Here is a 7,215-nt window from a genome sequence, read left to right as displayed (position 1 = left end):
TATATATTTTGCTATTTTTCGCCTTGGTGTCGCCCCCCTAAATGGTGTCACCCGGTGCGGTCCGCACCCCCGCCTCCCCTTGCTACGCCTCTGGGATAGACTCAACGGTTTTGAAACCCGGATTAGAACAGGAGACCTTTAGGTTAGCAGTCTAGCACTACCGCTAGGCCACGCTGTACCATCAAAGGGCAATACCAGCGTGCAGTGTTTCTTCCAGATTTTTTCTCCGGGGGGGGGGGGGGCACTTGATATTTTCGGAGGGGTGGGGGCGGTCAACATTTTCCGGGGGGGGGGGGGGGGTGGACACTGGTAAAAGTAGATTACCATTTTGTTCGGGGGGAGGCGGTAGACTTTCTTGGTGAAGGGGGGGGGGGGACGGAGTCCCTTCTGTAAAAGTAAAGGTCCCTTTCGAAACTAGCGGTCCATTTGTGAAATAGAGATCACCTGTTTCGCCTTGCCTCAACCCCTCCATTCCAACCATACCTGTTGTATTCCCAAGGCAATACCACATTGTTTATCCGGCTTATGAAATTAATGTTAATTTATTACGAGCATAAAAATTCTACTAAAGGATGAACTTTAATAGAATCCGACATGACAGCAATTAAAATTTAATTAAAATTAGAAAAAAAATTACATTAAAGAATTTAATAATCTTCAAAAGAGTGGTTTTAACCTCTTAGAAATGGACGTCTGCATTAATGGGAGTTAATTAAAGCAAGAAGAAAGGGAGAGAAAAAAAGTCGTTAAAGGAGTTAGCTGGAGATTTCGTTAAAAACATTTCTTTACATTAAGATAGATTAAAAACAGCGAAACAAATCGAATTAATTTTCTTTAAAAAAAATTAAAAATATGAAACAAACAACTGGTTTTAAGGTTTGTATTTTCGCTGTTGGTTCGAGATTATTTGTGGTTTAGCGGTAATACGTGGTGAGCGAGGTTATGTTATTTATGTTTTATTTACTTCGGACATTGACGGACAATACGGCTTATTTTCACATGTGATGGCTCGTCGAATGGGTTTTGATTATTGCTGATAGGTTTATGACAGACCCCCCCCCCCCTCCCCCAACATCCATGCGTTTTAGTTTACGTTATCTTTTAAGTAGCCTTATTTTTGAAGAAATATTAAGATTAAAATTTATAGATTTTATTTTGTAGGAATTTCATTAGTAACATATTTTCAAAAACACACAGACATAGACACACGCACAGCCACATATATACAAACACATAGACACATAGACACACAAACACACATACACAGAAACACACATACACACACACACTAGATTATTGTAAAGCTGGGATTTTCGGACTAAGGAAAGAAAGCGCCAAATGTCAAGAATTGTCAAAATCTATATTTCGACTTTAGCTCGAAACAATAATTCCCCCCCCCCCTCTATACTCTGAATACGAGAAAATAAAATTAAAAAAAAACATGATATAATAACGTTATGCCCCCCACCCCCACCCCTCCACACCGACCTCTGTGTCAGTTTTGGTCCCCCATGACGACAAATGTGATTAAAATGTTCAACTGTTACGTCAAAATGTTCAGCCTGGGATCTGAGGCCCAGACTGTTAGATCGACGTTACGTTCTTGATTGTTGGATACGGGAGTCACGTGGTCTTCGGCCGTCATCCCTCCTCTCTCTCTTGGGATGTGTAGCAAATATCGAAAACGTCATCAGTAGTTGGTAGGTGACACGATGGTAGGGGTTGGGGGTTGGGGTGGGGTTTGGGGGGTAGGTAATAGAGAAAATACAAGTACAAGTTGTACAAGTTGTATACACAAAAAAAATATGTCATATTCAACCCACACACAAAGCCATATACGTTAAAATATGCCGTTTATATCGTTTAAGAAATGGAACGGCGTGGCCTAGCGGTGGAGAGCTAGACGATATTTCCGAGTTCGAATCCGGGTTCAAGTTAATGGAACGTCCCTGAGTCCACCCAACTCTGATAGGTAGCTAACTCACATTAGGGAAAGTAAACGCAGCTGGGCATAGTGCTGACCACATTATCCCTTTATATACCGAGGTAAAAAAACATATGAACTCCACTTCATCTGCCTAATGGATCGTTAGGTCTAAAGAGGAATCTTTACTTTACTTATATCGTTCAAGGTGGGTGGGGGAGGTGGTGCAAGTGGCACATGGCAGTACAATCTAGTCACTAAACTGTTATTAAACAGAAATCAATTAGTGGCCTTTTACTACAATAGCAACAGCTTATGACATTACTCGTTACAATTCTCTGTAGTTTGTTGTTTTACAAAGCCTGTTGGCCTTATTTCCTGTCGGCCTTTTAGATGTCGGCCTTATTTCCTGTCGACTTTTTGTCCCTGTCGGCTTTTTGTCCATGTCGGCCATTTGTTCGTAATCCCCCCCCCCCCCTTTCACCATCACTACGCATTATTAACGCTCGTAGTTATATAATACGATTGGCCCTAATGCAAAAATTCCTATAATACAAGTATAGAAACACATGGATACCGCAAACCAATGATAACGATATTGAGAGTGTAAAAATAGCCCAGAATACCCTATTTATTTTTACAGGTAATTTACGCATAAAAACAAATTTTAAACTGTCACAAAAATATAATAAAAACAATTAAGGTTCCACCGAGATTTGAACTCGGATCGCTGGATTCAGAGTCCAGAGTGCTAACCATTACACCATGGAATCCACGTTTACAACCGGATGTAATATGCTATAAATAACCTATCTGTTTATCACCTTACATCATGTATCAGGTGAATTCTAATCGAAGCTGTCCTGATCAGTAAACTTTGACCCAGTTATAGGTAAACACAGGTACACGACCTAGTTTAACAGCTGACTAGCATGGTGGATAACAGCAAAGACTTGCCGCTGAGAGAACAATATGCGGGTAACATACAGGTGAACAATACCAGGACATTTTTTTTTTACTAGTTAGCAACGATTAAGTTATACCTACTGCTGCTATTTACTGCAATGCTTAGGTATGGGGATACTCTCGCTGGATAAATACTGGTTAATACCCGACAATATAGATTATAGATTATAGTATATATATATATATATATATATATATATATATATATATATATATATATATATATATATATATATATATATATATATACACCCTATATCTTATATGCTTATATACCCTATATCTTATATGCTTAGGCAAATAAAACAGGAATAAATACTGATAAATATATAGGCCTATATATATGCGCCTATATCCAAATATATAGAGTCCTTGCAAACACGTGACCTAAATCACGTGATACCTACGCCCGCCGCCACAGTGGTGTACATCAGACGTAAACACAATCAGCTGTTCGCCAGCGCTGGACGTGTTCACCGTATGTAAAGAATCGCGCCCGCGGAAAAGGAAAAATATGTTAAAAAACTTGAACTCTTAGGAATTGAAGATCCTTATACAGTTATTGACAGTTTCGTGGATAATATAAATATGTGGCCGAAATTTCTAAATAAAAATACTGTTAGTAATACTGTTTGCGTTTAGAGTTTAAGTAGACGAAGCTGATCAAATGCAGTAATATATTAGAGGTTATCTACTGTAGCAAACGTGAGACCACTTAACTCCTACAAAACCCACACTACAACGGCTAATATAATCCATGGGTAATAACCAATCTGGGTAGCATGTTATACAATTTAAGACCCTAATAATCCAGCAGGGAAGTAATCAGACACATTAATACTGACGTTCAACCCTCATGATGGCTGCCCCCACCTGTATCTAGCCCACAATAAAACCAAAGAGGAGTCTGCCCTGCCCTCCCCTGAAAATGTCTCACCTCCGTGATACCCAGCCCCACAGAGATAGTATTTCTTATATAATTTTGACCCTCAGGGCCCAGCAGGGAGAACAAAGGGGAAAGTCTCTCCCCTCAACACTTCTCACCTCGGTGTCATGTTATGTCATTTATAGCACACATGGCTTATCAGGGGAAAGCATTAAGAATCTTAACTCTGGACAGCTACACACTAGTATACTAGCTACACACTAGGTGTCTACTGTAAACTACTAGACTGTAGGCCCTATGTAGGCCCTATGTAGACCTGCAATTGTATCAATTGTAGACTGGGTCCATTGTTATTATTCTAAACCATCTCACTTATAATGTTTCTAGCTTGATTTGTTTCTTTTATAAACAGTGGATTTAAAAAAAAAATTAGCCTAATCATTAACCAAATAATAATAATGTGGTTATTTGTTGTTGGCTGGTATGATCTAGATTGTACTACTAGGCTACAAAAACTTAGTAGACCAATTACTAGATATGAATTTGAATTTAATTAAACTCAGTCCAGTATCAGATACATATTGCTGTAAAAAGACAACAAAGTAGGTAGGCCTTAGTAATTTATTAAAGCCTTCTACTACAATAATATCAACTACATGCTTGTATAAAGTTTTTACAATTTAATTTAAGTAGCAGATTCTAGATCTAAGTCTAGTCATATAATCTATTTCAATTTCAGAAAATTTCGATTGCTAAAAATATGATTAGATAATAGAGCGAGATTTTAGATCTTAGAGACAATTAAATGCTTTATTAGGCCTATTATGACTACTTTTGATTTATTATGGGTGTATTTTGAATCGAATGTAGATCTAAAGTAATTAAATTTAAGTAAAGAAGTAGATTCTAGATTATATGTCTACCCAACGGAGCCAGGTATTAGGCCTACTATTAGATCTTATTATTCTTATTAGCCTATTACTTTTGACTTTGTCTTTTACTATTAGTATTTGTGAAGGTCGAGCATATTTGTTTTATTAATAGTTATCTTTTATAATTAAAATGAAGTTTATTATTTTACTGTCCTTACATGAAACAACAAAGTATCGAGAACTGCATTTGATCAGATTCGGCTACTTTAACTCTAAACGCAAACAGTATTACTAACAGTATTTTTATTTAGAAATTTTGTCCACATATTTATTTATACGAAACTGTCAATAACAGTATAAGGATCTTCAATTCCTAAGAGTTCAAGTTTGTTAACGTATTTTTCCTTTTCCGCGGGTGCGGTTCTTTACACACGGTGAACGCGTCCAGCGCTGGTGAACACGTCCAGCGCTGGCGAACAGCTGATTGTGTTTACGTCTTGTGTACACCACTGTGGCGGCGGGCGTAGGTATCACGAACGGACGTGACGTCATATGAAAGGACTCTATAAATACGAGCCGGCCCGTGGCATAACATACGCCGCTATTTAGTTGTTTCTAATTTTCAGTAATTCATAATTTGTGAATTCGACAGTACCAACGCTGACACAGAAAATATTTCTTTAAAACACTATAAGTAGCTCGTTAAGGACCATTACCCCCCCCCCCCCCTTCCTTCCCTCTCCCCACCCCCCTACGTTTAAAATCGTTGGCTCTGGTTGTAAACATTTAGAGTGAACACAGCTCACTAAAACCATGTAGGGGTGGGGAGGTAGGGAGCGCGTTTACAGCTTGTTTTCTAGGCGCGTTTGCAGCTTGTTTTCTAGCGACTCCCAGAAGAGAATTATATATATACGAGCCGGCCCGCGGCATAACATACGCCGCTATTTAGTTGTTTCTAATTTTCAATAATTCATAATTTGTGAATTCGACAGTACCAACGCTGACACTGAAAATATTTCTTTAAAACACTATAAGTAGCTCGTTAAGGACCATAACCCCCCCCCCCCCCTTCCTTCCCTCCCCCCCTCCCTCCCCCCCCTACGTTTAAAATCGTTGGCTCTGCAGTGGCGGAACTAGAAAAAAGGGGCCACCCCGCAAAAAAATTTTTTAGGCCCCCCCCATATAAATATATAGGCATACATATATATATATATATATATATATATATATATATATATATATATATATATATATATATATATATATATATATATATATATATATATATATATATATATATACTCAAACACAAAATACGACCATAGGATACTTATTGCTGGCCTGTTCGTGTTTTGAGAAATACGTGTGTTTTTTTTTAATTAAAACAAATTACAACATCATGTCATGTGTATAAGTGAATTAGTCTGTTTTGTGAAAATTAGTTTTATTTAATGTCTGCCGTAAGACCTCTAATATCATATAGGTCAAAAGAATATAAAACATGAAAGCTTTCTGTAAATAATGGTGTCTCGTGTCATGTTTATTTTTATGATTTTTATAAATTTTAAATACATTATCTTTATATAAAGTGTCATTCTTTAGTAAGTAATTTTTAAAAAATAATAATAAAGAAAAGTAATTGCTTTTTAATTATTTTAGTACAAATCTATTAAAAAGAGGCTTATGAGCATCACTATTTGACTATTTAAAAAAGGGAAATAAGTCATGGAAGTGGTTTAAACGTTTGCTTATCTTTGATAGGATTGATTGTAGGAGAAAGAGGACTCGGCTTTCACAGTGGTTTAAAAACGAAGGAAAAATGACCAAGGGGTGGTGTCTATAGAATAAAGATAATCCAACCGCAGCTACGGTAATCTTTTTTACAAAACAAACATTAAGTCAAAAATGCAAGAATTTTTTTTTTAACTATAACAATTTTTTTATGGTCGGCCGTGGGCCCCTAAATGGCCTGGGCCCCCCCGCGTTGCGGGGTCTGGCGGCACTGTAGTTCCGCCCCTGTGGCTCTGCTTGAAACATTTAGAGTGAACACAGCTCACTAAAACCATGTAGGGGTGGGGAGGTAGGGAGAGCGTTTGCAGCTTGTTTTCTAACGGCTCGAAGAAGAGAATTATATATATAGAAGATAGATAACCCTTTATATATACATATATGTATGTGTGTGTAAGGTGTGACATGGATGAAAACGTCTTTTAAAAAATGGCCTACTCGACAAGCACACTCTACTGTACCCTCATTTTAAAAACTTAGATCCTCGTCGACCCCTCTCCTACCTCACATAACAGTAAGGTGGTCTTACCTCCCCCCCCCCCTTTAATTTTTAAATAGTGGTCTTGACTTTGGACATACGTGAGAACTGTTTTGCTGTAATGACTGTTGGGATTGACGTTTTGAGACATATTATTTGGTTGGTCCTGTGCCTAATGCCATTACTGTCCCTTGACTTGATTCAGGTATGTGGACTTGTTGAGTGAACTCAGGGTCTTCCTACGGACTGCAGCCAAGACAAAACCATTTCATAATATTAAATGTGAGAAAAAAAATACGTT

The 7,215-nt window shown here is 37.7% G+C and overlaps 1 non-coding gene across 1 annotated transcript; it reads right to left on the bottom strand.

Moving 5' to 3' along the window:
- Nucleotides 1-2,625: 2,625 nt before the first annotated feature.
- Nucleotides 2,626-2,698, bottom strand: Trnaq-cug (transfer RNA glutamine (anticodon CUG)). Its single transcript has one exon. It is a non-coding gene; the product is annotated as a tRNA-Gln (tRNA).
- Nucleotides 2,699-7,215: the final 4,517 nt, after the last annotated feature.

Source organism: Physella acuta, unplaced genomic scaffold (genome assembly GCF_028476545.2).
Source record: "Physella acuta isolate Inbredline_101_S28 unplaced genomic scaffold, ASM2847654v3 ptg001013l, whole genome shotgun sequence".
Taxonomy (NCBI): domain Eukaryota; kingdom Metazoa; phylum Mollusca; class Gastropoda; family Physidae; genus Physella; species Physella acuta.
Note: the sequence above shows the minus strand (reverse complement) of the source record. Positions and strands in the feature narration are given on the sequence as shown.